This window comes from Diceros bicornis, chromosome 2 (genome assembly GCF_020826845.1).
Source record: "Diceros bicornis minor isolate mBicDic1 chromosome 2, mDicBic1.mat.cur, whole genome shotgun sequence".
Taxonomy (NCBI): domain Eukaryota; kingdom Metazoa; phylum Chordata; class Mammalia; order Perissodactyla; family Rhinocerotidae; genus Diceros; species Diceros bicornis.
In genome coordinates this window covers 88,124,509-88,134,902 of record NC_080741.1, presented here as the reverse complement: position 1 = coordinate 88,134,902, position 10,394 = coordinate 88,124,509, and the positions used below count along the sequence as shown (strand labels likewise).

The 10,394-nt window shown below is 52.2% G+C and overlaps 1 long non-coding RNA gene across 1 annotated transcript; it reads right to left on the bottom strand.

The window, feature by feature from the left end:
* Nucleotides 1-1,675: 1,675 nt before the first annotated feature.
* On the bottom strand, nt 1,676-9,738 carry LOC131420196 (uncharacterized). Its single transcript, XR_009223497.1, has 3 exons — nt 9,580-9,738; nt 8,377-8,492; nt 1,676-2,414 (listed from the first exon to the last, which is right to left on the bottom strand). It is a non-coding gene; the product is annotated as an uncharacterized LOC131420196 (long non-coding RNA).
* Nucleotides 9,739-10,394: the final 656 nt, after the last annotated feature.

Genomic DNA, 10,394 nt, shown 5'->3' with positions numbered 1-10,394 from the left:
TTACATCTGGACTGCTCACTGTCCTTATCAAAGCGTTTCTGATTAAAACCAGACAGAGCCAGAAACTGGAGAAAACAGCGAAGAACGCCAGGACCAGATAACCTGAGGGAGCGAAGTTAAAGCGAAGAACGCCAGGACCAGATAACCTGAGGGAGCGAAGTTTAATTTTGTTTTCAAGTGTACAGCTGTGTATGTTCCTACCCAAAAATGTATTCTTGGATCTGTGCCAGTAAAGGGAAGGAGGGATGCCCTTTTCTCTTAAATCTGTACCCGCATTTCCCCCTCAGCTTCGTTCTAGTCGAGTGCACTTGGTTTTCCCAAAGCCTGTTGAGAACTTTTCCCCTTTTCACCCCTCTTCTGCTCGTGCCCCACTGTGTAGCTCTGGCAGTCTGCTGTGTCTGTGCCTTTTAAGTACCTTTCCAGGTGCACCCAGGACTGGAAATCCCCTTTTGCTGTGGGCAGAAATCAGGGTGCCGTGGGTGCAGCTCCCCTCTTTGGCTCATCCCTGTGGTAGCTGTACATCTCACACGCTCCTCCCCACCACACTGCCGGCCCCTGGGAGGAGCACCCTAAATACAGACGCCGCCTTTGCAGTCCTTCGAGGCTCTGCTGTCACCTGCAAGATGAAGTCCAGGCTCAGCGTTTTACACACGCTCCCCTCCGCTGGCCCTGCACACCCCTCCACGCACACCCTTACCCCATCCACACTAGCGTGTGGCATCACCTGGTTACCTGCAGTTCCCCAGACCTGCCAAGCTGGTTAAAGCCTCCAGCCTGGACGAGCGCTGTGCCCGTCGCCTGGAATGCGCTTCCTTCCTTGTTCGCTAGTCAGCTTCCACCTCCGAGCAGTTTCTGTCTTTTCGGTTGCGCAGCCTCCTTTGACCACTTCAAATAGTTACTTTTCTGCTTAACCTTCATTGAGCACTCACCTCTGTGCCAGGCGTTGTGCCAACCCTTTGCACGCATCTTCTCACTGAACCCTCGTGGTCCTGGGAGGTGGGCACTAGTGTCCACACAGGGCCCTTGAGAACGTCACGTGGACCGAGTGCCAGGCTCAAGGTCACGTAGCCTGAGCTCTTAGCCGCCCGGTGACACTGCCTTCTCTGGGCTTCCCTTCTTGTGGTCTTGTCGTTGTAGCGTTGTGTGAGTGCCTCTGCCTTTGTCTCTGTCCTGCCCCTAGCCTGGAGCAGAGGAGACGGGCAGCGGATTGTTGGATGGAGAAGGCGTTGGGGCTGTGCTCGTCTTTTACATGCTGCATAAACTTCTTATCCAATCTTTTCATTTCTTTGTGGGAGCTGTTTCTTGAGACTTTGTTTACAGCCATCTGCGTGGGTGTTTTAGGCTAACTGTGGGAATTCAGTGCCACAAAATCTTTTTCAGTTTCTGGCCCGTGGCAGCACTGTACGTAGTATTGTGAGTACTGTAAAAGGGAGGACAGACACGGTCCCTGCCCTCCATCTGCAGAGATGAGACTCACCACATGGGATGCAACTAGCAATTAAAGACAGTACATTTGTGTGTTTGTATTGAGTATGTGATTACATAACATGCAGATTCTTCAGCATGACGTACAAGGCCCTTCCCGATCTGACTGTAGACCCCTTTCCCAGCTTCACCCGCTCCTCTCCCAGAGGCCCCTAGACCCCAGCCATACTGACATGTTGTGCAGCTCTGAACTCACCATGCTCAAATGTCTCTGTTCCTTTGTACATCCCGTTCCTTTTGCCAAGAATGCCTTCTCCTTCCTGTCTGCCTGGCAACTTGCTACTCATCTTTTATGACAACCTTCAGTGCTGCTTCCTTTAGACCTTTTTCTTTGGGTTTTCATGGCCTTTGCACGTTTTTCTGTAGCGTGACCTTCATCATATATACTAAAAGTTAATTTTGTAAGGCTGTTCTGCCTTTTCAGTGTTGAGCTCCTGGAGAGCAAGGCCTGTCTCTCAGTGATGGAAAATTGAATGAACGACAGGATAAAAACTGGATGAATGGCGAGGAGGGAGTGATGATGTTCCGCCATGGCTGACTGTCAGTCAGGAATCACACTGGAGCGCAAGACTAGAGATCCGAATAAAGTGGCTTGAAGGGAGGAGGGTTCATTTGCTCACGTGACACAAGTGTGGAGGTAGGTGGCTAAGTGCTGGTGTGGGCGTGCCATGGTGTCATCAGGAGCCAGGCTCTGTCACTCTGCTCGGCCACCTTCAGTGCGTGGCTTCCTTCCGCAGGGTAACGTCATGGCTCCAAGTGACTGCTGGAGCACAGCCATCTCGTCTAGTCCAGACGGGAAGGCAGAGAAGGGCTGTGAGTAAAGAAAACGCGTTCTCTTCGCAGAGGCAGCCTCCTTTAGAAAGATTTCTCGGGGTCCCATCAGCTCCACCCTCGTCTCAGGCCAGAATGCAGCACATGGTCACCTCCCGCTGGATTTTGGAGAGAGAAATATATAGTAATAGATACAGGTTCTTTGTGCATTTAACTTAAAATGACATTTCTTAAAAAAAAAAACAGCTCTTAGATCTGAATAGACATTTCTCCAAAGAAGATATAAAGTGGCCAATAAGCACATGGGAGGATGCTCAGCATCATTAGTCATTAGGGAAATGCAAATCAAAACCACACTGAGATACCACGTCACGCCTTCTAGGATGGCACTGGAATCAAAAAGACATAATAACGTGTTGACAAGGACGTGGAGAAATTAGAAACCTCACGCGTTGCTGGTGGGAATGTAAAGTGGTTCAGCACTTTGGAAACCAGTCTGGCAGTTCCTCAAAATGTTAAACATTGAGTTACCATATGACCCAGCAATTCCTCTCCTAGATACATATCCAAGAGAAATGAAACACCTGTCCACACAAAAACTTGTATGTGAATGTTCACAGAAGCACTGTTCATAATAGCCAAAAAGTGGAAACAACCAAAATGTCCACCAAATAATTGATCAACAAAATGTGATACATCCATGTAAGGGAATGTTATTCTGCTATAAAAATGAAGTACCGATACCTGCTATAACATGGACGCACCTCGAAAACATTATGCTAAGTGAAAGAAGCCAGTCAAAAAAAGCCACACATTATGTGATTCCATTTGTATGAAACGTCCAGAACAGGTGAATCTATAGAGACAGAAACCAGATGAGTGGTTGCCTAGGGGTGAGAGGGAGTGGAGAGTGACCGCTAATGGGTTTCTTTTTAGGGTGATGAAGATGTTCTAAAATTAGTGGTGTTGGTTGCACAACTTTGAATATACTAAAGATCACCGTACACTTTAGACAGGATTTAAAAGAATTATATGATATGTGAATATCTCAAAAAAGCTGTTCTAAAAATCACCTTTTATCTGTTTGTAAGACATATCTTCAAAATTAACTTCAAAAGAAAGAAACTAGGGGGCAGGCGGGTCGGGAAAATTTCTTCAAACCAGTTAACATGTCAAGGATTGAGCCCTGGCTTGTTAAGATTAGATTCTTCTGGCTGGTTGCCCAGACGGCCAAGAGTCTGAGTGGTTTCTTTGTTCTGTAGACTTATCATCTCAAAAATGAACCTATTTTTTCGAGTCTCCATAGCTGAGGAATAGAGATGCCAGGGGGTCAGCAAACAGACATAGGAAGCTACTTGATCTGCAAACCAGCGGGCTGTCAGGAGGGCTTGCTCTGTGGGATTCTTGCTCCCTGGAGACTTGGTTGCTGATGGAGGGGCAGGGGCAGCTTGAAGGCTGTGGGGAGGTAGTGTCGGGTTTGGAAAAGCCTCTATGCCAGGAGTCTGCAGACAGGTGACTCCTGACCAAGAGCTCTGTCTCTCTGAGAGCCTCTGAGCCCTCATCAGTGAAACCGGGGAGAGAAGAGCCTTCTCACCCCACGATGGTCGCACTAGATCACGGCCATGAACCTGCTCTGTGAACGATGAGGGTGTGCATCAGGACGTCATCCTGGAGCCTGGAATGGCTAACTTCAAGTGGCTCCAGAGGACAGACTTTTTATTTTTTTTATTTTTATTTATTTTTGTGAGGAGGACCAGCCCTGAGCTAACATCCAATGCCAATCCTCCTCTTTTTTGCTGAGTAAGACTGGCTCTGGGCTAACATCTATGCCCTTCTTCCTCTACTTTATATGGGATGCCGCCACAGCATGGCTTAACAAGCGGTGCGACAGTGCACACCCAGGATCCGACCTGGCGAACCCTGGGCCGCCACAGTGGAGCACATGCACTGAACCGCTTGTGCCACCAGGCCGGCCCCGACAGACGGGGTTTGAAAGGGAAAGAATGAGGACTGTCTGGCAGGAGAAGAGGCCTTGGATGTGGTGGGGAGTGGCTGTCAGGATGGAAGGTGGTAGAATTGATGGGTGGAAGGCTGTGATAACAAGGATTGTCGAAGGCGCTGGCCAGCGGTCCTTCCTCTGCTCTCAGGGCTGACATTACTAGCAAGTGTGCGGGTTGGGGCCATTTAAGCCATACAGCAGGGACAGCTGCTGACACGGCATGGAAATGCTAGCGAAGGTGGTCGGAGGGGCCCCCACCCCTCTGCTTGAAGCTTCCCTTAGATCCCTCTTTCCCATGTGTTCTGGATTCTTGAGAGTCTTTTATTTTTATTTTTTAAAGATTTTATTTATTTTTTTCCCCCAAAGCCCCAGTAGATAGTTGTATGTCATAGCTGCACATCCTTCTAGTTGCTGTATGTGGGACGCAGCCTCAGCATGGCCAGAGAAGCGGTGCGTCGGTGTGCGCCAGGGATCCGAACCCGGGCCACCAGTAGTGGAGCGCGAGCACTCAACCGCTAAGCCACAGGGCCAGCCCTTGAGCGTCTTTTACAGAGGCTTGTGTTCTCACAAAGCCCCTCAGGAGTTAAAAGAAATAAATCGGCATCGTTGTGTAGTGTAAGATCAGGAAGTGACCTTATGTTTCTGTAAATGTATTTTAGATTGATACATTACTCAAGAGTGGGCTTAGGGGGTTCATTTTGATCAGATGAATGAAACTTTCAGATCCGATTACAAAACCCTGGAAGTCTATTTGCAGATTTTTCTAGCCATGTTTGTGTTCATCAAATCGTCCTTCACACTCCCTCTCCTCAACCAGTGGTCTGTTTTTGGTATACATTAAGAAAGTAAGAACAAAGTGCAATTGAGAAGTACGTCAGGCTAAAACCACCACAGCTGACCCAGACACGAGTACGCTGATCTGCTAACCTCACAGCCACATATGTCCACTTGGTGAGCACTCAGGGCCCTCAAGACATTGTGTTCAAGTGGGAAACTATATTCATTATAGTTTATTGATTTCAAGGTATGCATTTTTCCCCTTGTAACATCTCTGAAGTTGTGATACATCTTACAGTCAATGACACCTTACATTCATTTTCTTTCTTGCAAAATGGTGCATCTAACAACCAATTACATCAAATCTAAGATTTGATGAGATGTGGCAAATGATACTAGTCATCGAATTAAGGAAATTCATTCTCCTCATTCTTTCCTGTCTGCCCTTGGATATACATGTGGAATAATTCCACGCCCATCCTATCGCTGCAACCGGGAGCTTCCACATCACCTGCCTCTGGAGAGAGCCAATGAAACATCTTTTGTTTTTGAGGTTTTCATTAACAGACCACAAGCAGATCTCCCACCCACAGATCTCCAGCTGCGAAAGGTGTGGTGGAACCTTTCTCCCTTCCCATTCTCCCAGGCCCCCAGGGTCCCTCTGTAGGTACTCAGTTAGTGTGACTGTCCCTGGAACCGTTTCTGGAACCAGCTCATCCCCCAGCCCTTCCCAAAGCGACTCACTAATGTGGGTCTATCTGACGGTGTCCCTGCGAAGAAAGAAGAGGAGGGGCATCCCTCTGCCCTACTGTGGGGAGAGTGACCAATTACTTCCTTATCCTTCCTGGAGAGGACCTGCTGTTCTGTCCATCTCTAAGGCTTCACCTGAGGTGAGAACTTTCGCTCTCATTCACCTCTCAGGGTGCTCTGACTCTTTACAGCTGAAAGTCCCTCCTGTCGGACATGGACAGTATTACCTAGCAGTGTGCCTGCTCTAGCAACACGAGCGACATCAAGAGGAACCGAGAACTGGGCCAGCAGTACACAGCCATGGCCCCTGAGCTGCTGGCCCACCTCTCCAAACTGCTCGTCGTTTCCTGGAAGGCAGGCACTGCCGTGCCTAAGGGCCTGTCCAAACTGCTCATCGTTTCCCGGAAGGCAGGCACTGCCGTGCCTAAGGGCATCAGAAACATCTCCGAGTTCACTTGGGAGGAGCTCATCACTGACCCTACGGTACCTACCCCATCCAACATCCCTGGCCTAGAGATCAGCAGTGGAGCCCCGCCCCCCGTGGTGCTTGTGGAGTCGACCCCCACGCCGGTCCCCGTCTGGTCGTCTCTACCCCCAGTACCACTGCTGCCGATGCTGCCCACATCCACTAGGCCAGCCAAGTTCTCCACCCACTCCCCCACCCATGGCCATCTGGTGCCCTTTGCCCATGAGGCCTTACACAAGCCCCAGCAGCAGTCCATCCACCTGCTGCCAGAGATTATGAACCTGAAGGTGATGGTCACTGAGAAGTCTATGTCTGGTAAGGCTGGCTCGCCAGATCCTTCTCCATTTTTGGGGGGCCTAGAAGGGTCTGGCCTAGATGAAAGTGTGTCCACCACACCCGCAGACAGGTATATAAGAATGCAGTGGGAATAGGTGGCAGCCGTGGGTCTGCTGTAGAAATTGAACTCCTTCCCACAACTGCCCCCAAGTATCGTCCTCTCACCCCGCTCTGTTCTCCACTTTTTCCTCCCATCTCCCTACTTTGCTGAGTCCAGACTGGAAGGTTGGCTGCGGAGAACAGTGTGAGGTCAGGTACTGAAGGATAGTTTGTGGAATGATGCAGAGGTGGAGAGAGGCAGCACCCAGGAGGAGAGGGGAAATTGGGAGGGCCGATCGGTGGGCAGCAAGACAGAGCCCAGTAGAGCCAAAACTAGGGAGAGTCATGAGAACTGGGGCATATCCACAACGAGGGTGTCATCCCAAGACCAAGGCTGGGACCTAGAGCCGCGTGAGTAATCCAGTCTTCTAGAAGACACATTATTTTAAATACCAACAGCATCGGTACCCAGGCCTATGAGTAGGAAGAGAACAGAGTAAGGGGGGTGGAGAGCAAAGTGCCACCTGACACGTCTTGAGAGCTCGAGACCCTCCCATTAGGAGCCCCCTCACGCTTCCTTGCCCTAGGAGTAGACCTTCACTCCACCCTTATTTCCTGACCCGTTTGCGGAGATCCTCTTCTGGAAGCATTAGCCTCATGCCGGCAAAAAATGAGTTGCCTTCGATGATTTCTTTAGTAGGCGCCAACCCTCTGGACATCACGAGGCGCTTCGTGGATGAGCTCAATGCCAAGGAGATGGCTCTCAGCTGCCTGCCTGGCGCAGTCGGGAGAAGTGGCTATGGTGTTAGATGGAGAAGGGTGGGTACCCAAGCTTCAGCCCTTATGCGCAAGTTCAAACAATAGCAACAAGACTACAGTGGAAAGGTCAAATCCCCGGTTTAAACGTTTGACGTTTCCAAGAGCTGAGGTGAAGGCCGAGCAAGAGGAAGTCTCAAACACTGCAGGCGAGTGTATAAATTTGTGCAGTTCCTGTGGAGAGCAGTTTGGTGGCATTGGTGAGGTGGGAGATGCTCTAGTGTCTTACAACCCAGCAGTTTCTCTCCTAGGTCATTCCCTAGAGTTGTGCTTCTCAAATTATCTGTGGTGAAAGGCCAATTTGTAAAATTTCCAATCTGTTGAGAACTAACCCTTTTAAACATGTGATAAAGATGTGCCCCGCCCACTGTTTGCCAGCACACTTGCTGCGCCCTGGGGAGGGGAGGTGGGAGAGGTGTGCAGCCCCAGCAGGTCGGAGACCTCACCCTTGGACGGCCCTCCGCTGCTGCTCGCCCACCCTCCTTCAAGAGGAAGACATACACCGGCGGGAATGCAGGTGCTAATGAAGCTGCCCCCAGTATCCGACTCGGAGCCAGAGCCGGAAGGCTTCCTGTCAGCACCTCATGACCCCACCCAGGTGCTGCTGTTCAGGATAGTGTTGGGCCAGAGCCCCACCAGCATGGCGGTGGAGCTGGACTAGCTGCTAAACACACTCCACAATCACCAGCAGCAGCGTCGTGGCTCACCCTGCATCCAGGTTGGTCCAGGCTCTAGCTGAGCTGTCGCCGAGGTCTGGGGGTTGGGAGGCGGGCAGAGGAAGACCCCCATGGGGGCCAGGACTGACTGCACGTCTGACCAAGAGGCTGCCCCGGGGCCTCAGCACAGCAGCCCTTCTTGCACTTCCTTCTCTCCTCCCGGCCTTCGCACACACTGTTCCCACCTCCTGCCCCCTCCCTCTTCCCTCTCTCCCGCTCACCCTCCTGTCCCAGGGTGAATGTCACCACGGCAAGGCGGGTGCCTTTTCTGAGCCTTTAGACGAGGTCCGGCACTGTCGTGTTCTCCCGGAGCACTCACGCATGGGGTGCTTCTTTACTGTGAGAGAATTCAGAACAGAGCCACGTCAGCACCGCATCCCCAGGGCTCAGGAACGTATGCGGACAATGGCCGAGTACCTACTGTGCACGCGTCCTGTGCAGGACCCCAGAGGGGCTCCCAGCCTGCTGGGGCAGTGACCACAGCGGGCCCCAAGGAGGGCCACGAGAGGACAGCTCTGGGCGTGCGGGAGCCGGGAACAGGGCCTGCCGCCTCCTGACGGTCAGGGATGGTTTCCCGGGCCGAGGGGGTTTTCGCAGGCAGGTGAGGGTTCCTGGCAGAGGGAGCGTCTTGTGCCAAGGTGGATGGGGGAAGAGGGCTGCTTTAGGTCCCGGTTCGTTGTGGTGGAAGTCCCAAGGGTTGGTTGGTCAGGGGAACACGTGACCACCCCCACCTACTTGCTGCAGAGTTGTCCCTAAGTCTCATCATCATCCTGAGTTAGCAGCCATTCCTAGCGGGGTTAGCACAGTTCAAGGGGTGGCCCCAGCCCCAGACCGGCTGGAGCAGAGAGCTTCATGTCCACGTGGTGCCTTCCTTCAAGCCCTCTTTGCCCTGGTGCCCTCTCGAATCCACTGTCTCTGCCCTGTCTCCCTTTGGCCGCAGCCCCGAGTTCTAAGTGTTTGTGTATGCCCTGGGGACACCTTCTCCAGCCCTCCTGCCAGGAGAACCGCCTCCCTGACCCCCGCAGCCTACCCTAGGGCCTGCACTCCAGCCTGTGCCAGGAGCCTGGTGTTGGAACCCTTCTGGTCCAACACCAGGAGGCTAATTTTTACTAGTCTCGTACGTCAAAGCCACAGATGTCTTCTGGGGTCCACTCCAATTCAGTCAGATTCAGTGAACACTTAGTGAGACCTGCTCTGGCCCATCTGTGTACAGACGGATGTCATCCCTGCCCACGGGGGAACTCAGGGTTGACTTTGGTGTAGCTGGTGGCTATTAACTGTCCTCTTATAATTGTTCTTAAGCAGAGAACACACAGTGGTGCAGCCCAGCCATGAGCAGCGTGAATGGGGACAGGGCCTGGCCGGAGGTGGCTGAAGCTGATGGAGGAGTGGGCAGCGGGATTTGAGGGGTGCAGAGGTCAGACCTGGAGGGTGTCCGATTTCAGAGACTCTGGTTCCACCATTCCGGTGTTTTTGGTTAAGGCACAAACGTTCCCTCACTCCTCTTGCTCTGACAGCTAGAACACCAGGTGCGGGTCTGAGTTTCACATCTTAAACTGAAAGGTCAGGCAGGACAGCTGGACGCACCTGGAGTAAAAGGCAGATAAAACCAGAAAACATCACATTACACATTAGCCATATTAATGGATCCAGAGCATCTGGAGAAAGGAGGGGAAGGAGACCAGCTTTACTCTGGATTGACCAGGCCCAATCTAGAGGTGTAGGTTCAATTCAGGTCCCAGCGCTGGATTTGGTGACTGGGAGGTGTCCAGAGGGGCAGCCCTAGGGGAGTAAGGGGTGGAGGAATCCTGGAAACGGGTACACCAGGAACATGGTACACCTTCAAACCTCCGCAGGGCTTCTCCCAGGCAGCGGGAACAGTCAAGTCCTGCAGACCCCAGAGGGCCAAGCTAGCGGATGTCACATGCTGGGGGCAATCATCTCCATGACAGCCTTCACCAGTAGAGGGCACTAAATGGATCCAGGGCCATCTTCTGGGGATGGTCAGGGGAGGTGCGCACGCAGGGGCTGAATGCCCCGTTGGGGCAATGCAGGAGTTGGGAGGGGTGCTGTCCGGGGCTCCAGGACTCAGCGGGAACCGGGCCTGGCTGAGATGCGGGAATCTGAGTGCATCCTCTTGGCAGGGGTTGATGGGCACGGCCTTCTCTGTTGGCAGTGCTGGCATGACCCCTACCGCCTGCTGTGGTACAACCTGGACAGCCCCCTGCAGGAGGACCCG